The sequence below is a fragment of the Schistocerca piceifrons genome, chromosome 11 (genome assembly GCF_021461385.2).
Source record: "Schistocerca piceifrons isolate TAMUIC-IGC-003096 chromosome 11, iqSchPice1.1, whole genome shotgun sequence".
NCBI lineage: Eukaryota > Metazoa > Arthropoda > Insecta > Orthoptera > Acrididae > Schistocerca > Schistocerca piceifrons.
The window spans coordinates 122,263,811-122,287,879 of NC_060148.1; the positions used below are offsets into that span (position 1 = coordinate 122,263,811).

At 38.4% G+C, this 24,069-nt stretch overlaps 1 long non-coding RNA gene across 3 annotated transcripts in view; it reads left to right on the forward strand.

Annotated features, from left to right (window-relative positions):
* Window positions 1–24,069, forward strand: part of LOC124720064 — a 75,042-nt gene that overhangs the window by 7,957 nt on the left and 43,016 nt on the right. The window contains exon 1 of one of the 3 annotated variants that reach the window (XR_007006055.1): window positions 10,802–10,848. The exons of the other annotated variants lie outside the window; for them this stretch is intronic. This is a non-coding gene — a long non-coding RNA (uncharacterized LOC124720064). Of the gene's footprint in view, window positions 1–10,801; window positions 10,849–24,069 lie in introns of those variants that run through there. 3 annotated transcript variants of the gene reach the window in all.

Sequence of the window (24,069 nt, forward strand, 5' to 3'; positions counted from 1 at the left end):
CCAAACAAAAGGCATCTTACAAATGAGACTTTAGGTAACATAGCTCAAGTGACTGCTTTGTGTAATCTTATTTTATTCATTTTTATTCTCTTGTGGGAGAAAAGGATTGCTTAAACCTTTCCAAACAAAATGCAAATGATGTTCATTAAAGTCATCATTAGCCTTTGTTTCTACGGTGGGTAACTTTTATTACTTAAATACATCATCATATTCATACTATATATAGGATTGATAAACATGTAGTTCAGTTCTTAGTAAGACTGATACCATAGCTTTGCTTCTGGAGGAAAGTTGTTGGTTTGTCGATTTGGGAGAGGGGACCAAACAGTGAGGTTATCAGTCCTGAAGAAAAGCCATCATTTCACGGCTTGTTACTTAAACAACTTCAAATGTACATAATAGAATGGTCTTAACATTGTATTTCAAATACCCTTGCTTTCTTTATCTTGAAATTTAACCCATTGTATGTAAACAAAAGGACTGTTTTTGACACTTACCAAACTTTTTTAAAAAAAATAAAAAATTGAGCATCACTTTAGATTTCTAATCAAAGCTCAAACCTAGACATTTACATTATTTATGTTGATGGTAATTGACAACTGTTTGAAATTAATTCGCTAAATAGGAATAACTTGGTGCCATTGTATTAGGTACAGATGTTGTACCTTCTGGTGTTATATGGAAATATGTGACAGACTGGGACTCGAACCCGGATTTCCCGCTTATCGCAAGGAGTCCTCTTACCATTAGGCTATCTGTTCATACCTCCTGGACCGATCCAAACACTGCGTTGCTATACTGTAGTCTTACTTTCATCACTGAATGCCTGCAGCTTAATTCTGTATGCCTGCATTAGTGGGAATAAGACTGTATAGAATAGAGACCTATTCATTATAATCTAGGGCCTGCACCAATATGGAGTATTACATTAATAATGATTAACAGCCACTTGAATTCAGATCAAAATAAATTAACTGAATGTGAATTACTTGGTGTCAGCTATTTTAGGTACTAATGTTTTACCTGTTAGTGACATTTGAAAATTTGCACCGGACTGGTACTCGAACCCAGATACCCTGCTTATCGTGAGCGGTTGCCTTAGAATGAAGCTATCTGTGCACACCTCTTGGATCGACACAAACTTCTATACATTACGTTGTCTTCATCCCGACACCATAGGTGCTGGTCGGTCTGGGAGGCAAGTACAGACAGCCTAATCCTGAGGCGAGCACATGTGATAAGTGGGAAAACTGGGTTCGAGTCTCCGTTGGGCACAAATTATCACGTGACCATCTGGTAGGACATCCGTATTGTAACAACTGATGTCAAGTTACTTGGATTCGGTGAATTTATTTCGATCTAAGTCATTTATGTTAACATCACTTTCAGATTTCTAGCAACAGTAGTTTTGAAGTTTCATGGCAATCTCAAAAAATGCTTCTCTTGTTATTTGAAAAACAAATAACCTGTGCTTCAACAGAATATTAAATTTATTAGGCCTACTTTTTGTTTACTCTGTGGGTATATACTGTAAATAAAAAATAATAAATACCTGACACTCTGGTGTCAAAATCTTTTGGCGATTTGATATAAACTAGCCCACAGGTACCAGAAGCACAGGTGATAATTTCCACGTTATCCATATTGGTATCATATATCACGTTTAATAATGATTACGATAAGATATGTAATAATAGTCCTAAGCCTCGATAGTACTAAGAAGAGGAATTGACATTTTGTATTAAATAGTAACAAGGGGACAAGATCACAATAAAGTGATGGACAGCACTAGATCTGCTGTTCCAAAAAGCTGACAAAACAGAATGGGGAAAAATAGCACTGTATTGCACCACATGATCAAATAGTGTTCACTCAGTGACAAACCCCATTGCAGTATCCTTGCTAATCAGTGAAATTACATTTTCACCTGTCAGCACCAAACACACACACACACACATTGATTACATTTTGTGTAATGTAGAATGGAGTATATGGGAAGCGGTCTGTTCTTTTCAGTAATCACAAAGTTTTTCATGCTCAAATTGTAAACATTCTTAGTGTGGTATCCACATTTGTAGTGTCTCTCAACTTATCTTCAACCATGTTGTTGCTATTTGACCTGACTTATATCCCTAGCTGTATTGCTTAGCAATCTCCCACCACAATCAAGATTTCAGGTGAGAAAGAGTGCCTTAGTGTTGGCAGTAATAACTCGCATTTAGAGGGGTGCATAAACATTTTCAGGAAGCTGTTTCTAGGAGTTCTATGTGACACGGTGGGGGTGGGTGGGACTAGTGAATACAAAAGGGGGGGGGACCCAAAATCACTGGAATTTCTTTGTAGAAAACATTTACTTTATTGTTTTTCAAACACAACCTTGACCTCCTTCTAAGTAAACTCCATTAGCATTAATGCACTTGTCCAAATGTTCATTCCAGCGTTGGCAATACCTTTTAAAATCGTCCTCTTTGTGAAGTGCTAATACCTTCGTGACACTGTGTCTTACATCTTTGATATCAGCGGAAAACTTCCCTTTCAAGTCTCTTTTTATCCTCGGGAACAGGAAGAAGTCAGAGGCTGGTAAATATGGCGAATAAGGCAGGGGGTCAAGGTAGTCAACTTTGCTGAGGACAAAAACTGGTGAACACTGATAGCTGTGTGTGTGTGTGTTAGTGTTGACAAGATGCAGGGACCAATTGCTGGAATCCCACAAAGTTGGACGTTTTCACACCAAACTCTTGTGCAGACTTTTCATAACTTCCATATAGAATTGGTGTTCACTGTATGGTCTTGAGGGACAAATTATGAGTGTGAAATCCGTTTGATGTAAAAAAAAAAAAAAAAATAAAAAAAGTGACAGTGTCTTCACGTTCGATTTCACTTGCCGAGCTTTTTCTGGACAATGTGGGCCAGTTAACTTCCACAGAATTGACTATAGCGTACTATCTGGATCATACCGATAGCACTGTTGCTCATCACCTGTGATGATTTTGCTGAAAAAGTTTAGATCGTCTTTGAATGTATCCTTCAGTTTGTGACAGGCTCAAACGTGATGATCCTTTTGATCTGTGGTGATAATTTTCAGCACAAACTTTGCTGCCTCTTTACACCTCCCCAAATCAACAGTCAAAATGCACTGAATTGAGCTCCAGGACAACCCTAGCATGTCTTCAAATTGGTCAGTTGCCTGCATAGATCTTTGTTAATCAGATCACGCATTTTGCTCACAATGTCCTCGCTTCGAGCAGTCGAGGGGCGATTGGAATGAGGCAGATCTTCAGTGGCCATTTCTCTGATTTTGAACTGAGAAAATTGTTTATACACTTGAGTTTTACTGAGAGCATGTTGTTTGTGCGTTGTTTTAATCATCACATCTGTTTCCGTTACTTGTCAAGAACATAGCGGAAACAGCTATGATGATGCAAACAGCTCACAAACAACATGCTCTCCGTAAGACTCAAGTGGTTATGTGAATTTTGAAAATAAAATGAAAATGATAGTAATGATGAGGAAAATAATAAGAAATGATAATAGCAAGAAAAAAAATGCATATGTTTACCTTATGTATCAGGAACGTATGCCTTTTAAAAAGCAGACATAATTAACATGAAAGTTTAAGTAAAAGGAATTGAAGAAAGTATGTTTAAGGTCAGAAACTGATTATTTTCCTTGACTTCAGTAAGTGTGGTAAAACTGCAATAAGCCTGATCTAAACTATTTGTACTGACATTGTTTCACTACTTCTGTGGACTACACTGCAAAGAGAGCCAATTAGCTGTTAGCATGTCTTGCTTAATCATTAATCTATGAATATAATAGATGGAAACATTCCACGTGGGAAAAATATATCTAAAAACAAAGATGATGTGACTTACCAAACAAAAGTACTGGGAGGTCGATAGACACACAAACAAACACAAACATACACACAAAATTCAAGCTTTCGCAACCAACCGTTGCTTCATCAGGAAAGAGGGAAGGAGAGGGAAAGACGGAAGGATGTGGGTTTTAAGGGAGAGGGTAAGGAGTCATTCCAATCCCGGGAGCGGAAAGACTTACCTTAGGGGGAAAAAAGGACAGGTATACACTCACACACACACACATATCCATCCACACATACACAGACACAAGCAGACATTTGTAAAGGCAAAGAGTTTGGGCAGAGATGTCAGTCGAGGCGGAAGTACAGAGGCAAAGATGATGTTGAAAGACAGGTGAGGTATGAGCGGCGGAAAATTGAAATTAGAATTTAGAAATTAGAATTAGAAATTAGGCCTTTACAAATGTTTGCTTGTGTCTGTGTATGTGCGGATGGATATGTGTGCGTGTGCGCGAGTGTATACCCATCCTTTTTTCCCCCTAAGGTAAGTCTTTCCGCTCCCGGGATTGGAATGACTCCTTACCCTCTCCCTTAAAACCCACATCCTTCCGTCTTTCCCTCTCCTTCCCTCTTTCCTGACGAACCAACGGTTGGTTGCGAAAGTTTGAATTTTGTGTGTATGTTTGTGTTTGTTTGTGTGTCTATCGACCTGCCAGCACTTTCGTTTGGTAAGTCACATCATCTTTGTTTTTAGATATATTAATCATTAATCCTTTAGTTAAACCAGGTTAAGCAATTAATGTAACTACGTGAAGTAAGTTAAATTAACCTCCCCCGAAAATCCATACCAATTAATATTACTGCCACCCAGTATAAAACAGTATAAACCCAGTTTTGTCATGTAGCAGATGAAATATACAAAACCCATTTTAACTTATACAACATAAGAACTTCTTATGTAATTTGTTGTTGGAGAGACCTAATCATTTATTCACATAATAACCTTAACCTACACTTGTTAAGGCACCAACATCAGTAAATTATAACTACCTCTCATAGATGACTTAGAGGATGTTCCTTTTCTTCAAGCATTTTGATTACTGTTAGCATTACCATTTCTGGAGGATACTCCCTTCTGAGCAATTCCAGCCAAAAACTAGCCAGTGTCTGTAGCAGGGGGAAAAAAGGAAAAGAATTGTGTCTCTGCAGAGAAAAAAGGGTTTAATTACTATTAGATACATGGGTAAGTCAATTGTTATCCACAATTTAGTTATATTTTTGTTTATTTTGGTAGTACCGTCATTTTATGTTGATGACGCATGCTTTGTTCATTGGCTGCTCCGCTGTCTATTTGCACCAAAGAAGAGCAACATTCAGTGATGCGTTTTTTGTGGTCAGAAGGCGTATTGAGCCGAAATTCATCGAAGTCTTTCAGTGCAGTACGGGAATAGTGTTTTGCCACAACGGAGTGTCTAGGAATGGATTGAAAAAATTCTGAAATGGTCGCACAAGTGTTACACACGATGAAGGAGCCGAACAACCGTTTACCGCCACAAATGAAGAAACCACTGAGCGTTCATGTGAAATGATTCTCTTAGATGGACGATTAACTATTGATGACGTGGGACATCGTCTACAAATTAGTCACAGTTCTGCCTATGTAATCATCCACAACAGACTTGTGTTTCATAAAGTTTGTGCAAGATGGGTCCCAAATTAACTCACACAGTTGCATAAACGAATGCGCTTGGACACCTGCAAAAAATATTTGGATTGCTATGGTAATGAAGGGAACAACTTCTTAGACAAGACCATTATTGGTGATGAAACATGGATGCATCATTACAAGCCGGAAAGTAAACAGCAGAGTATGGAATGGAAACAACCAAATTCGCCATGCAAGAAAAAGTTCAAGAGACAACCGTCCGCAGGAAAACTGATGCTTACTGTTTTTTTCGACGCACAAGGCCCAATACTGGAACATTATGGGGAAAGCGGCACAACAATAAACAATGTACGTTATAGTGAGATGTTTACTGCCAGGCTAAAGCCTGCAGTTCGAAGCAAATGCCCAAATGCTGAGGACTGCTGTCAAAAGGTGTTGTGTTGTTGCACGACAAAACCCTTCTGAATACTGCTGCCCACACTGCTGAAACGCTCCAGAAACTCAAATTTGAAGTACTGGATCATCCTCCATATAATCCTGATCTTGCCTGTTCTGACTATCACTTGTTTGGTCCAATCTAACAGGCATTAAGGGGCCGTCGATTTGCCTCGGATGAAACAGTGAAAGAAGCGGTGCATTCCCGGTTCACAGCTCAACTGAGAACCTTCTTTTATGGGGGAATCAGGAGGCTTATACAACAATGGACCAAGTGTGTTGAAACGCAAGGAGGCCATGTCGAAAAATGATGTTCTTGTTAAGTTTCCTGTTTGATTACAATAAAATTTTGTAATTACTTTGTGTATAATAATTAACTTACCCTCGTAGGTTCTTCCTTGTAGCAAGGGGAGAAAGATTTCGCACTACATTAATCTACACCAGGTAGGTGCTCACCCCCTCCATCCTTTTTTAATGAAAAGAAGGAAGAAGAAACATTACTTGACCACAATACTAATGTTAAGATTCGTCATGAATTTTTACATCATTTTGTTCATCATAATAGACCCTAACAAATGGTACCTTCTAATCAGGGTACAAAGTTCTTAGGCCACCATCCAGTCACACTTATACAGGGTGTAAATGATAGAAGCTGCCATAATTATATAGCAAGTACATGTCATTGTGCTTGACAAAAAAAATCTATTGAGGTATCACTGTATCACATTCTTTATTTTTGTATTACTAAAAGGCAGATATTTGTGGGTTTGATAGTTGATGCACTTCTGTTTACATTGTCATCTAACGGCATACAGCGTTTCTTGTCTATTACAGACATTGACACAGTGGTGAGAGAAAGGTAATGGATGAACCAGAGCAATGTAAGCATTGGACGTGTACAAGAATGCTGCGTGGTGTCTAGGTATTAAAATACTACTGAAACAAGCAGTTTAAACAGTCACTGGGTGGTTGACAACGTATAATCCATTTTACATAATCAATGAATTAAGTACAACCAGATTTTTCTCTTTTACAACATTACCGTAAAGGAGGTCATGGTAGTAAAGAAAAGCTACATAAAATAAAATGTGTTTCCCGTAGTACAAAATGAACAAATTATTATTTGTTGTGCATTAATTACAATCAACTGTTTTCTCTTTTTACAATAAAACTGCAATGAAAATTAAATGCAGGTTGTTTCCCTTTGCTACAATAGTACTGTAATGAAACCCACATTACTTTGTTTAGTGTTACACCAGTGTTCAAAATGCCCGCCATTCATTTCAACACATGCTTCATGATGGTGAACCCAGTCTTGTCACACTCATTCACACGTGTGCTCATTTGCCTTCACGGTATTGGCAGCATCGAAAATCCTCTGTGTAAGTTCATCCACACTATTTACTTTCTGGACATAAGTAATTCCCTTCACAGGGCCCGAAAAGGAAAAAAATCCAGTGGATTTAAATCAGGACTGCATGCTGGCCATCAATGTGCACAAAAACATCCTATCCATTGTCCTAGAAATCGTCCATTCACAACCTCCATACTGTGTGACCAGTGTGGGGTGGAGCACCACCATGGGGGAACCATGTGTTGTGACATATGGCTAATGGAACATTTTCCAATGAAGTTGTTAGCAATGTCTCCTCTAGATAGTTTCGGTAATTGTTAGGAATCCATCATGCAGGTAAAACGTAAGGCCCAATAATTAAATCATCGATTATACCTGCCCGTACATTTACAGAAAAGTGGTACTGAAAATGTGTTGCTGCTACTTGGCATGGATTGTGTTCATTCCTCTTGTGCACATTATTAAAATTAGTTATTCTGTCGTGAGTCAAACACGGTTCAATCTGTGATGAGTATTTTGTTTACCATGTGATCTGTTGTTGCCTACCTGTTTCCGATTCACTCTTGCTATATCTTTATGCGCAGGGGCAGGGGTGATCCTAGAAGTCGGTCAAGGGGGGTTTTGGGGGAATGGAATATCACTTAACTAAACGAGAGTTGGGGTCCTCCACCTACCAATTGTTAAAATTTGGTGTTGCTTAAAGTAGTTTTTGGTAATAGTTTTTGGTAACATGTCTACAGAATGTGTGTGCTCGTGAAAATAATACGATTTGTCCCAGATGTCCGGCAATTTCGAAGTTTTTTGTCTGGGGTCAGCAGTTTGTGTTGGTAGGCATACCCAGCATAGGCCTATTTAGCTTCCTTGATTATTGTAAGTGGTATTCGTACATTAATATTCATCCAGTGTATATTAATAAATAATAAGATGCCCTTTTTAAGTTAAATGATATTGATTGGTTTAGATAGTAAGCTATTTGCTACTCTTATTCTTTTGTTGAAATGTGTTTGAAATACATTGCAACCTATATTGCTATATAATCATAAAAATGGTTGAATCTGTTGAAGTTATGTATTTGCTGATTTCTGAAGCCATTTTATCCAGTGTAACATGATACCCCATCGGGGGGGGGGGGGGGGCTATAGCCCCATAGCTAACCCCTTGCCACCGCCCCTGCACAGCAGTAAATAATGCGAACCGATTATTTACATAAGCATACCTGTGTTGGAGGATGTGTGGGACAGGCTCCCTTAGTTTTTGATTCTCTTTAATGGATTCTTCCAGTCTACTACGCATAATGTTTCCACAAGTCACATCTAATCCATGTGCGCTGTCCAGTGTCAACTTTTCCAAAAACATTGTCCTGAGTCGAACACTTTTTTTTTTTTTTTCCTGGAACATTTGTAGGAAATGGACAAACATTTTACTAGATGTTTTAAATCATTTGGTTGTGATTTACTAACATGATTTTTTTTTGGCAGCTTATACCAATTACATCTTGTATGTCAGTTCGTATATGCCTAAAATACTTTTCCTTAACTTTCTGCCAGTTATCATCTTGTTCCCATTGTGATAATCTAACTACTTCTCATCTTGTAGCAGACTCTTACAGTTAATGAGACAAATGTATTGTCATCTATGAAACTTCCAAAATAAATATAATCTTAAACCATTGCAGTGCCAGATGTTTTATCTGCCAAGTGCCTAAACCTAGTCTGAAGAGCCAGTAGTTACTCAGATACCCTGAATTTTGAAACTACGTTTTGGTCAGTTGATAAGACTGTCAGGTTTTCCATGATAATAGCTTACCCTTACTCTTTGTAGGAAGGTGCTCCCACAAATTGATGTTATTTTATTCCTTATTTGTCTTCCACATGTACACTACTGGCCATTAAAATTGCTACACCAAGAAGAAATGAAGATGATAAATGGGTATTCATTGGACAAATATATTATACTACAACTGACGTGATTACATTTTCACGCAATTTGGGTGCATAGATCCTGAGAAATCAGTACCCAGAACAACCACCTCTGGCTGTAATAACAGCCTTGATACGCCTGGGCATTGAGTGAAACAGAGCTTGGATGGCGTGTACAGGTACAGCTGCCCATGCAGCTTCAACATGATACCACAATTCATTAAGAGTAGTGACTGGCGAATTGTGACGAGCCAGTTGCTCGGCCAACATTGACCAGAAGTTTTCAGTTAGTGAGAGATCTGGAGAATGCGCTGGCCAGGGCAGCAGTCGAACATTTTCTGTATCCAGAAAGGCTCGTACAGGACCTGCAACATGTGGTCGTGCATTATCCTGCTGAAATGTAGCGTTTCGCAGGGATCGAATGAAGGGTAGAGCCACGGGTCGTGAAACATCTGAAATGTAACATCCACTGTTCAAAGTGCCGTCAGTGTGAACAAGAGGTGACAGACACTTGTAACCAATGGCACCCTATACCATCACGCCGGGTGATACGCCAGTATGGCGATGACGAATACATGCTTCCAATGTGCGTTCACTGCAATGTCGCCAAACACGGATGTGACCATCATGATGCTGTAAACAGAACCTGGATGCATCCGAAAAAATGACATTTTGCCATTTGTGCACCCAGGTTCGTCATTGAGTACACCATTGCAGGCGCTCCTGCTTGTGATGCAGCATCAAGGGTAACCAGAGCCGTGGTCTCCGAGCTGATAGTCCATGCTGCTGCGTCGAACTGTTTGTGCAGATGGTTGTTGTCATGGAAATATCACCATCTGTTGACTCGGGGATCGAGACGTGGCTGCACGATCCGCTACAGCCATGCGGATAAGATGCCTGTCATGTCGACTGGTAGTGATACGAGGCCGTTGGGATCCAGCACGGCGTTCTGTATTACCCTGCTGAACCAATCGATTCCATATTCTGCTAACAGTCATTGGATCTCGACCAACGCGAGCAGCAGTGTCGCGATACGATAAACAGCAATCGCGATAGGCTACAATTTGACCTTTATCAAAGCCGGAAACGTGATGGTATGTAATTCTCCTCCTTACACGAGGCATCACAACAATGTTTTACCAGGCAACGCCGGTCAACTGCTGTTTGTGTATGAGAAATCGGTTGGCGGCGTTCCTCATGTCAGCACGCTGTAGGTGTCGCCACCGTCGTCAACCTTATGTGAATGCTCTGAATAGCTAATCATTTGCGTATCACAGCATCTTCTTCCGGTTGATTAAATTTTGCGCCTGTACCACGTCATCTATGTGATGTAGCCATTTTAATGGCCAGTGGTGTAATAAAATAATCTTCAGTCTTGATAAATTTGCTACAGGATCAAAGTCCATACAGAAAAGGGTAATAAATTCCTGTAGTAATTTCTTGATGCAAATACTTAGCCTCCTCATGTATTATAAGTTTCAGTACAGTCCAGATATCTAACTCCAAGGCATGAGATGACAAAAATATAGTAAATTTTGATTACAAATATGTGTAGCAAGTTGTTAGTAATTATTTCTATTTTAACTGTCAAACCAAATTTCTTCCATTCCAGATTCATGTTACACTCCAGGACTGCCATGTGAGAGAGTCTGCTGTATGTAAAATCCATTAAAATTTTGTTACTCATAAAGTATTTTCCTTTTCACTATATTCTTTACTATTATTTATCATTATTATTTATTCCTTCATACTGGGAAATAGTTATCAACAGAATTAGATAACAGAGTACCTTGTTATATGCTACCCCTGTATATACATCAGAGCAACTTTTAGTACTCACTGTCAGCTTTTCTGTACAAGTTTTTACAGAAGCATTTTTGCGTGTAGCTTTCATTGACAGTGTTGGATATCTCTTACTCTGAGGCGCTCCTTAAGACATCCATGTAGAGTTGGAACCTCTGTCGTGTACTTGGTGTGACATAAAGGCATTTGCTGACAAATTTCTAATGCCACACATCGCCCAAGGAATACCTCAAATAAACAATAATACAACACAAACAAAATATGTGTACTAATATGTAACAATACATGCAAAATGTGGGCCTATGTGCCTTACATTATTAATAAACTGCACAATCCCTCATTTTTAGAGTTCCCTATCTCAGCTGATAAAAATGGAACCCATACAAGATCACTATGTTATCCGTCCGTCTGTCTGCCTATCCATGCGGCCATTTTTATTTTATTTATTTATGCGTCAAGTTCTGTAAAACCAAATTGAGGAGCAAATCTCCAAGGTCCTGGAACATGTCAGTACATGACATTACAACATAAAAGTAATAACAGATAAAAATAAAATGTGTATGAACCTGAGAAACGTCAAGCCATAAGTTTCAGTAAACCCAGTCAGCAATATAACGTAAGAATCAGCTTAATTTTTAAGGAACTCCTCAACATAATAGGAGGAGTGACCCATGAGGAAACTCTTTAGTTTAGATTTGAAAGCGCATGGATTACTGCTAGATTTTTGAATTCTAGTGGTAACTTCTTGAAAATGGTTGCAGCGGTATACTGCACACCTTTCTGCACTAGAGTTAAGGGAGTCCAATCCAAATGCGGGTTTGATTTCTGCCGAGTATTAACTGAGTGAAAGCTGCTTATTCTTGGAAATAAGCTAGTATTGTTAACAACAAATGATAGTAAGGAATATATATATTGAGAGGCCAATGTCGAAATACCCAGACCTGTGAACAGGGGTCTACAAGAGGTTCGTTAACTTACACGACTTATTGCTCGAACCACCTGTTTCTAAGCCAAAACTATCCTTTTAGAATGGGAATAGTTACCCCAAAAACATAATACCATACGACATAAGTGAATGAAGAGCAGAGGAGTCTAATTTTCATGTTGGGCGATGACTCAGTTCAGATTGCATTCGAATCGTAAAAATTGCAGCATTAAGTCTTTGAACAAGATCCTGAGCGTGCGCTTTCCACGACAGTTTACTATCTATGTGAACACCTAGAAATCTGAACTGTTCAGTTTCACTAATCACATTCTGTGAAATTAAAATGTCAGGTTTTGTGGAATTGTGTTAGAAACTGTTAAAACTGAGTCTTACTGTGATTTAGCGTTAGTTTATTTTCTACAGGCCAAGAACTTATGTCATGAACTGCACTATTTGAAACCAAGCCAATGTTGCGCGCAACATCCTTTACTACCAAGCTAGTGTTATCAGGTACAGAAATATTTTAGAGTTACCCGTAATTATTTATTTATTTACATAGTTTATGCCCACATTGGAGCACTAAAATCAAACATAATACAACAGAGTCTACAGTGATTAAATTTAGGTCTTAGCAGTCAGCAATTCCTTCGTTTTCCAAAACTTCTTCATTCACAGGGATCTGGCTGCTCGTTCTTCTGCAGGTATGACATATTTCTTCCATTCTGATGGTTTGAATCTCAGCCGTGTGTATTTGTTCTTCAGAAGCAGTTTCTCTTCACTTTGTTGAATTTGGTGTGTGGTGATGTTTGGTTCATCCAGATCACTTTGTACTTCTTTAAACCAGATGTTTTTGGTTTTACTGTTCCAGAAGTAGTCAAAAAGTTGCTTCAGGATTCTAGTATTTGGAAGGTGAGATATGTGGCCGAAAAATTCAATCATTGTTTTTTTCATTTTATAAAAAATGGATTCACTTTGTTTATACACTACTGAATTTGGCAAAAGTCTCCTCTGCCCATTAACTTGATGTTTCTTACTGATAATTGTTAGGAGTATTCTTATCTCAACTTTCTGCAATTTGTCAGTTGCTTGAGTATTTAGTCGGAATAGTGTTTCACTTGCATATGTGTCTTCCAGTTTAACGATGGAGGAGTAATGTCGAAATTTAGCATTTATTGAGAGAGATTGTTTTCAGTAGGTGGCCACGTTGTTCTCTGCGCTCACTGAAGTTCTAATGTTCTACTATCTACTGATGCTCTTCTGATAATCTCACCAAGATATTTAAACTTTATTTTAATTTTTTGATCATTATGGAGTATGATATGGGATGTGTCAACCGAGAAAGCTGGGCATCATTTCTGTTTTCTCAAACGAAATTTGCAATCCGATCTTTGCCGCTAGTCATTCTATTTCTTCTGTCTGAATCTTTGCTTCATTAATATTGTTTGCTAACAGTGCCAAATCATCTGCAAATGCAAGGCAGTTAAGTCGAATCTTTCATCCAGTCTTAACAGGTGGTGGACATATCTTGTTCCATTTACACATGATTTTATCCAGCACCCAATAGAACAATAATTGAGACAATCCATTGCCTTGTCATAGGCCAGTATGGATCTCAAAAGGTTTAGAGAATTCATTTCTGAACCTTACTCTAGCTTTAGTATTTTGAAGGGTGACTGCAACGAGGTTGACACGTTTCTGATGTAAACCAAATTCTTTAAGAATTGACAGTAGAGATTCACGATGAATACTATCGTAGGCCTTTTTAAAATCGACAAACGTGATCACTAGTTTCTTGTCCCTGACCCTTCGCTGTTTCATTATCCATATGAGACTAATAATTTGATCAGGACAGCTTCGTCCTGGATCAAAGCCTCCTTGATATTCGCCTAGTTCACCATCAAGCTCTTAATGAATTCTGAAATACAGAACCTTGGCAGAAATTTTATAAGTAATATCCAGCCGGGATATACCCCTATAATTATTTAGATCCAATCTATCTCCTTTTTTGTGTAGTGGATGGATTATCCCAACATTCCATTCCTCTGGTAACTTCTCAGTATTCCAAATGTCAGTAAGATGTTTGTGTAAGTTCAGGTTAATTTGTACATTTGCATATTTCCAAAGTTCTGCCACTAGTTGGTTCTCACCTGCTGCTTTATAATTCCGAAGTGAGTTAATCACTGCTTGTACTTCATCTGGAAATGGTGGTATAAGTCTTTCTAAATGTGTTTTGTTTCTTGGATAGGGGTCAGATTCAGAATGATGTTCAGGTTCCAAACTATTTAGTAACTGTTTGAAATATTTAGCCAATATCATTGATTTGTCATAATTGTTGTGTGCTGCCTTTCCGTTTGTATCCTTCATCATGAGAGTAGGTGGAGTGTATTTCGACTGGTACTGTTTGAATGTCTGTTAGTAATGTCTGGTTTTGTGGTGATTGAAAGCACCCTCAATAGATTTTTAGCAATTCCTTATGAAATTTCCTTTTAACCCAACTGATTTCTTTGGCAGTTGATTATCTAGCATTTATTAATTCCTCCTTGGAGCTTTCAGTTCTCTTTTGTTGGTAATTTAACCAGGTCTTACATTTAGATTGAATCACTACATCGCATTCCTCATTCCACCAACCATGTTTCTTGCGTTTCCTTACAGGAGCTACTTCTTCAGCTAAGGCTTTTAATCAATTGACAGTGGCTTCTAGATTGTCACTTAAAGGTATTCTTGATCTCTCGTAATATATTTGATTATTAATATTATGACTAGGATCATATGTTCTCTTTGTATGTAACTTTTGAGGTTTGCTTTTTCTTTTAGGTGTCAGTTAGATTTTAATTTTAGAAATGTGGTGGTCTGAATAAACATCAACGCCATGCAGCACTTAAAATAGACTTCCTTATGGTATTTCTGATCCATGGCCACATCTATCTGGAACTCTACTAGCTTGACGTTAGGACATTTCCCTGTCATTAACTTATGTGATCTTCTCTTAAACCTTGTTGTCTTCAACACCAATCCATTTGTAGAATAAAATTCAATTAACCGTTCCCCATTTCTGTTCATAAGTTTATGAGCTGGCCATCGCCCCACCACACCTCGAAATTTCTTCTCTCGTCTTGTCTTCGCATTACAGTCTCCAAGCAGAATTTTAATGTTAGTTTCTAGTATGGTCCTTACTAGTTGATCAAGTTCATCCCAGAATTTTTCTGTTCCATCCTTGTCAGTTCTATTTTTAACATTAGTTGGAGCATGAATATTTATCAGTGTGTATCTTTTGTTTTCCACCTTAATAATGCCATTCTTGAGGAATTGGACGAAAGATCGTCAATGGAATCAAATATTCTATTGTGTACCAAGAAACCCACACCAAATTGGGGAAGATTTTCTATTACCCTTTCTCCTGGTGGTCCCTTATAAATTCGATATCCCCCTGATTCGATAGTGTCTCGGTTAACTCTTGAAGGGCTGTGATAACTATGTTCTGTTGATCTAAGACACCTGTTAAATGTTTCAATTTATCAACTTTCCTTAAAGAATTAATTTTAGCACCTTCTTATGTGGAATATATTGCTTGTTTGTTCATTCAGTGCATTGCTAGGTGCTCAGACTCCCCTTTGTACGCTACGTGACACCCCACCGTATCCGAATGGTGTCTTCGCCTGGATAATCTCTACGTGACTGTCCAAACCGGTGGATTCTTTTAATAGAAGACTCCTCATATTTGTTCGATTATCTGATCAATGATTAAGTGTCTGACCAAGGTCAGGGTTTACAATTCCAGTTACCCGTAATACTAGAGGGAATATCATTTATATAAATAAGGAACAGGAGTGGCCCCAACATTGATCCATCTGTTGAGACTCCTTTTTTCTGGGAATGGGTACAGGTATCAAGTGTACCAAGTTGAAATTTTTTGTCAGCTACTATGGTTCCTTGGCAATGTAAAATATTTAAGCTTCTCCAAGTCAGTGCAGTATGGCCACTTATTTCGCATATTTGACACCCACAAACCCACTCGTCAAATCCTATAGCGTGCATTACATTGACTTACAATAGTAAAATTTAGCAAGAAGCACGGTTTCACAGTACAAGTAAAGGAATAAAATCCAGAAACTGTTGAGTTCTTACTATGTCACATAAAACAATATTTTTTTGCTATTTATTGGCCCCAGTCTGCTGTTCGCCTGCCTGTCAAGACACCTTTTCCTCAGGAGCAGGTATAGGTATGACAATGAAAGTTATGTCAAGTACTAAGCTCTATGGTTCCTTGAGTGTGTAAATAATTTAAGTTTCTAATTAATTGCAATCAAAAGATATCACCATATATGTCACATTTTATATATATATATATATTTGCTATCTGTAGGTGAACTATCCAAGTACATGTTGGACCTGGTGGTTTAATGGTAAAGTGCATGCCTAAAAACCAAGAGGTGTGGGATCGAATCTCAGTTGAATAATGGCTTTTTCAGTCTTCATTTTAAAATAGCCTTCACCTCCCAACAATGTGAGAAGTCTCCAGAAAGCCCCATATCTAACTACAGTCGGGAATAAATCCAAGATTCAACAGTGGGACTGGATTGTGTACATAGCATACACTTATGACACCACTTCCAGCTGGTTCATACCAACTTGTGTCAAAAATATACACAAAGACAAAAATGGTGAACAGTTTAGAGTCAGAAAGGAAAAAGTTGCACAAAAATACCACACTCAGTTTCCATGAAAACAGTTGGAATTTATGGATCTGCTATGTGATATAAGGCATGCGCATATGTAGTGTATGTGTGTTCGCAAAATGACTGGACAGAATCCACACCCACACTCAGAAATACACCTCCTATTGTTGTAGTCTTTCCAGGATTGGAAGGTAACTGTTGATGGTGAATACTTTGGAACACCAGCTCCACGCCAGACAGCACTAGCCTCCTCCTGCAAACCCTACAAATGCTATCGGTCGACTCCTCGATTTCAAGAATTCCGAACTGCTTTCACCCGATCGATTTAAGCAACAGAATTCAGGCATTTCCATTGCCTGTTATTGACACCCACTAACAACACGTACTGCTCAGTAATTCGTGGAACGTATATCGAAGAGACATTGATAAGAATATTTTCTCTATTGAGTTTTAATTAGAGTGTGATGATGAAGTTGTCTGGTCCTGTATAAGGACCAGACATGCCTCGGGCATGGATGTGTGTGATGTCTTTAGGTTAGATAGTTTGACCACTGCGCGGTCCCTCATATGGAAGATACAATAACAGATACACTACTGCTAATTAATTTCAGTACACCCAAGAAATGACATCTAGATTCTGTAGATAAGGTCTAATACCTTGGGTACGGTTGATGAAGCAAACGAATAGTACAACAGTTGTACACATGTCATGATTTTTGTTTGTGGTCATAGAGATACAACAGTATCCAACAAACAATGTTGTATAAATAAATATTATGTACCTATCTGATATGTTTGTTTACCTATTTGGTGACAGATGCCGCATTTAGTGGACCTGCATTTTCCCTGTAGTGATGTGATGTCCGCAGTGAATGGCAAGCGTTGCTAAGATACATAACATGTGGTTCCTGCATTTCAGTTCCTTCGTGACATTGAAGTGTGCACACTGCTAGTATGGCTTCACGAGTGGAGATGTCCGTAGAAAAACTGGCTGGTATTGTAGCACTTAGCCAAGCAGGTTTCTCTATTCGCCAAATTGTGAAACAGTGTAGTGTGTCTGTAGGGGGAGTGCAATACACCTTTCACTGCCAGGAGACAATAGGTAGCAATAAGGACATACCATGACCAGGACGACCTCGTAAAACAACTAAAAGTGAGATAAATATATCAGAATTACCAGTAAGAGAAACAGATTCAAAACAGCACCCCAAATTCATGCAGAATTGGTAGAAGTGAACACGACAGCAATATCTGTTGCAATAGTAAAAAGGAGACTGACTGAAATGGGTTTGAAAGGATATTTCACAGTAAGGAAACCCCTTCTAAGGCCCATAGATAAACAGAAGAGATTTGAATGGACTAGAAAACACCGTAGTTGGACATTGGAAGAGTGGCTGAAGGTGTTATTCACCGATGAATCAGAGTTAGAGATTTTTGGAACCAGAAGGATAATATTTGTTCGCCAATTTGTAGGGCAAACGGTAGCCCAGAAGTGTGTTCTACCTACAGTTAAACACGGTGGAGGTTCTATTATGGTTTGGGGATGTTTTGCTGTGGATAGAGTTGGTGACGTAGTGAAAATAGAGGGGTGTATGGATCAGAAGCAGTACCACCGCATACTTCAGTATCGGGCAATATGAAGTGGATTGCACTTAATAGGGAAGGGGTTCACCTTAAAACAGGATAATGACCCAAAACATTGGTCAGCATACTGTAGAACTACATTGCATCAAGGGAAGAACAGAAAGTACTGAATGATATGGTATGTCTGTCTCAAAGCCCTGATTGTAATCCCACTGAAATAGTCTGGGATGAAGTGTACAGATATATCATGCAAGTTAATATATCCAGCAAGGAATATCTCTGGAGTACTGTTAAGGATGTGTGGAATCATATAGATCCACGATACCTACAAAAACTGATTGACCGCATGCTTCGACTTTGTGAGACATTCATTAAATCCAAAGGAGGGTACTTTAATGAAAGTAAAATATAATGATTGCGATTGTATTATATATGTGGAAGTTAATATAATAATATTTTGTGAAGAATAATGTTCGATTTGTGTTGTAAATATGAAATAGCACGGTGTATCGAAAATAATGAGCGGTAGTGTACCTCTGGCATAGAGAAACAAGGGAAACAGCTGAAAACAAGTGTCGCCAGGTTGGTTTCAAAGAGTACTCTATGGCATTGGTCCTGTACTTAGCTTGCATTTAGCTTGAATCTCCTGCCCAACTCAAAGTCCATAGTGAGTGGAAAAAAGCGTAAAGGGCTCCTGTATGTAAGAAAGGTTGAAGGACCGGTCCACAAAATTACAGACTAATATCTTTAACATTGATTTGCTACAGAGTTCCTGAATGTAATTTCAATTCAAATGTAATAAATTTCCTGAATACTGAAATGCTTCTGTCCTTCAGTCAGCACAGTTTTAGAAAGCATCACTCATGTGTCATGTGAAACTTGGCTTTTCCTTTTCCCATATGACATCCTTTGAACTGTGGATGAAGGGCAGGATGTAGATTCCATATTCCTGGATTTCTAAAAAAACATTTGACACAGTGCCTCACTACAGACTGTTAACTGAGATACGAGCATATGGAATAGGTTCTCAAATATATGAGTGGCTCGTAAGTAACAGAACACAGTATCTTGTTCTCGATGGTGAGCGTGTCATCAGGAGTGACCCAGGGAAGTGTAATAGGAGCTATGTTATTTTCTGTATACAAAAATGATCTGGCAGATAGGGTGAGCAGCAATCTGTGGCTGTTAGCAGATGATACTGTAGTGTATGGGATAGTATCATCACTGAGTGACTGTAGGAGGATACAGTATGACTTAGACTATATTTCTAGTTGGTGTGATGAAAAGCAGCTACCTCTAAAAGTAGAAATATATGCGTTAATGTAAATGAGCAAGAAAAACAAACCTGTAATGTTTGATTATATTATTAGTAGTGCATTGCTTGACAGTCATGTTGTTTAAATATCGAGGTGTAACATTGCAAAGTGATCTGAAATAGAATGAGCATGTAAGGATTGTAGTAGGAAAGGCAAATGCTTGACTCGAGTTTATAGAGAGAATTTTGGGAAAGTGTGGTTCATCTGTAAAGGCGACAGCATATAGGACACTAGTGCGATCTGTTCTTGAGTAACCTATTCTAGAGTGCCAGGGATGTGCACCAGGGAGAATTAAATGAATACATTGGAGCAATGCAGATGTGGGCTGCTAGATTTGTTACTAGTAGGTTCGATCAGCCTGCAAGTGTTATGGAGATGTTTCGGGAACTCGAACTCAAATGGGAATCCCTGGAGGGAAGGTGACACGCTTTTCGAGGAACACTGTTGAGAATATTTAGAGGACCGGCATCTGAAGCTGACTGCAGATTGATCCTACTGCCACAAATGTACATTTCACGTAAGGACCACGAAGATAAGAGAAATTAGGACCCTTAAGGAGGCATGTGGACAGTCATTTTTCCCTCGCTCTGCTTGTACATGTAGAAGGGTTATGGATATCTCACCCCTCTCCCTGCGGAACCGTATCCCCTATCGCCAGAATACCGGAAACCTAGTGTAGCACCCACAATGGCGAACACGACAAGGACACGTATGTGGCCAGGAAATGATACGCAACAAGGCTTTTTGCTACTGCGTGTTTCTTAAATATGAAAAGGTTTTTGGAATACTGCTACCAGTCACAAAATTTGTTTGGCTACTGAAATTATTTAATTAGCAACATACTTTGAGGTTAGGCATCATCATTGAGCTGCAGTGGCAGTAGAAAAATATTTAGCGCAAGGGTGCGTAGATGTTAAAGTTTATGTGTGTAGTCTTGGCAGCTGCTGTGGGCATCCTGCAGAGAAACAGAAGGATAGCTTAATAAGAGGCGATGCCTCTTTGTTTGTTGGTCTGCTGTTCACATGGAAAAATTTTAAATAACAACTCACTTTGTTCATCTGAAGTGGCTCTCTTCTTACGGTGTGTTCAGCAACCTCCATTTCTATGAACATTTCTATGAATTTGTTAGCCATCATTGACAAATTGCTGAAGGTAACTCGAAACACGATATCGCAAAAGAACTTGACTCTGGAACAAAGCAACATGGCAGTCAGAACAGACTGTGTTTTGATCTACCTATCAGTATGTCTACCCGGCTGTTGGCAGTCACTTGCGATGCATTCTACATATTATACTGTCACATCACTGATATTTCTCGACAACATATATTACAGAATGGGAGACTGTGATAATTTTATTGTAGAAATGACACTATAAAATTTTATTTTAAAGAATTTCAAAGGTGTTGCTGGGACCTAGGTTTGTATATGATCTTAATGTGTATATGTTTTCTATTGAATTGAAGTTGGTCAAGAAATGTGAGTTCTTAAACTCCACTGTTTCATTTACGATCTTGTTTTTCAACTTTTAACGTGGATGACTCATCCATTTCCTCCGAGATTGCCATTTTCCAGCTCTTTTTGAAATTATGCTGTAGCAACACTGTGGCCTGTTTTGTCCATGTGTTTTGCTGTGGCTGACTTCTTAGGTTCATCAAGTCTGAAACGGTCAACAAGTTCTTTAAAATGGGTTTTAAAATTTCTGTCCATTTGATCATTGTAGTATTACAGTAGTTGCAATGACTGCATATAGCTCTGTAAGTTTGTAATTTGCTCAGTTCTTCTGTTGATTGTGAGATGTCATGAACCAGTTAAGTTGTTGTTGGCAGAAGTGATCCTGATACCTCTGCTTTCGAACAGGTTGGCTGTTTTGTATAAAATGGCTCTGAATTGTGGTATAGTTACACAGTTGGGTTTTTGTATGTTGGCTGATGGCCCTGTCAGTTTTTTTGCTTTTGTTTTCTGGTATGTGTTTTGATAGCGCACCTAGTTCATATTCATCATAGCCATTGTTTTGTGAAATCTATTTGATTGTGTGTGTTTGTGGGTCATTGTCGCCAGCACGAATTAGGAATTTCTGTATTCTGTTTAAGAAAGCAGTGAATGCAGATTGTTTTGCATGTGTTGGTGTGTGTGTGTGTGTGTGTGTGTTGGGGGGATTTGCAGTGACAGTGATTGTTTGTGTTGGTTTCTGTGCACATTGATGTTCAGGGTCTGCTTTGTATTTGTTATTGTCATGTGAAAGAAGTTTATATTGTTATCTTTCTAGTGTTCTCTCTGTGTGAAATGGCTGTTCTTACGAAAGCTGTTGAATCTACATAACAACATTTCTATTTGCTCTTCAATTTGATTATATGTTCTGAATGTGCCATCTACATATCTGCTGATTTTTTTACTGTTAAGTCAGGTATATGTACAGTGCTTAAGTTGCAACATAAGCAGTAACAGCATGCACTAATAAGTACCCCATGTGCATACCAAAGGAACCAACTTTACTTCCCCACCAAAGGGGTGACTGAACAACCTAATGAGTAGCAGAAAGTTCATCTACGGAGGGGAGTGGTTGTCCACCATTGCAGTTATGTCCTTAAGTGCACATTTTAATTTTAAACAAGTAGCCAATGAAATACAGTCAGTGAATTTTTAAAAAATACATTGAGTGATATATTTAAAAAGCTGGAATCAGGGCAAATCTGATGAATGTAAACAAGACTTTTGAAACACTTGATTTATTCACAATATTTCAGATTTCGAGCTCTAACACCTAGACACAGAATTCGTTGACACCAAATATAAAATGAAAGATGAGATCTTATGATATCGAGATGCTGGAACTTGTTCAATATTATAACAAGAACAAATGAAATAGGCCAAATGGCTTACAGTCTTTGGATAAACTATATATGTGAATCTAAAAAAAAAGTTAAGTCGTGCACAAAAGGATGCCATCTACTGATATCTCAGAACCACTGAACGAAACACTGATATGTTTCAGTTTGAACATTAAAACATTAACTTCCAAAATTCTTTACTCAACACTCGTGCACGAGTAGCATTTTGCTGCCTAAACAACATTACCAGATTGGCGTCCACTGACAAAAGACCCCAAAACACCTCACATGCTCTCGGCTCAGCAAGTCACCTGAGCAAACTGCCCTAGTCAGAAGTCCACTGTGGTCAACCACATTTGGTAGCAAAAAGTCATTTATGCTTAACATTTAAATTATAGACTATTGAAAATTATTAATTACAAATATTGAAACGTCCTTTCCTTTCATGCATAATTGTTATAAAACTCTCTTATTTTTTTATATCATTACATCACTGGAATACACACAGTAGACAAAACTCTTACTTTAAAAATGAATTAAAAACAGTTTCGACCGCAATAAAACATTTGTTTACAATGTTTATCAGTTTCGGTTGCAATGTGACCATCTTCAAAAGATTTATACCACGATGCTAGGTAGTGGCAGTGAATGGAGCTGGTGTTATTACTCCATGAATGTCAAAAACTCACTTTGTGGAGTCATAACACCTGTCCCATTCAGCACTGCGCCATCGCCTACCGTCGCCATATAAATGGTCTGAAGATGGTCACAATCTGACTGAAACCGGTAACACTTTTAAATAAATGTTTTATTGTGGTTGAGACAGTTTTTTATCCATTCTTGAAGCACTGTTAGCCAGTCTGATGTTTCTCCATGAGAATTGTTCTCAAAAATTTGTAGTAGTCTTTACTAAGTTTACTCCTACCATTTCCAAACTGTGTTATTCAAATATTATCTTTATCTTTATCATACCAATTTCCAAATTTTTGTTCAATAAACATACAGTCAAATCTTGTCAGGATTAGTGCAGAACTGCAACTGTTTCTTGGTGGATGACTTGTCTCGGCACTTAAGTTTCGAAATCAGTTTCCTCTTCTCTTCTCGGAAAATTCTCAGTAAAATTCATGCACATTACACAGGGTCAGTGGACAGCAATGCCACAACTATGATAGCTTTGCTATCTTGTTACACTTACAGAGTCACTTTCTAAAAACAGATATTGAATTAAATTAAAATTTAGGTTCTGTAGGGAGTAATTCAACTCTTAGAAAATGGCTTTTCGTGACTGCTTCACGAATTACAGCTCTGTGGTACTGACAATGGGGAGATTGAGTCACTAATTAAATTGCCAAAGACTAAGGATTTCCGTGGATTAAAATGGGATGTGTAGCAGAATATGTAAATGCTGTGGCACATATGTTAGCCCATTAATCAGCCACATTTGTAATTTTTGCTTTGGGAATGGTCAGTTGTATGAACTGCTCTATGAGAAAAGGATAATGTAGGGAATTTTAGACCCATTCCTATGCTATCTGTGTTCTCTGAAGTTTTTAAAAAGGATGTGACAAACAGCACTTGATTTTCAGTGAGCTTTAAGAGCACGGAGGGAACTCACAGGCTGTGAGTTTGTGAATGGGTGCAGAGGCTACTATGACCATCACTAGGAGGATAGGAAATGGGGGGCTGGGTAAACATCATTGAAAATTCCAATATTATCAGGGTTGACACAGATTATGGAAAT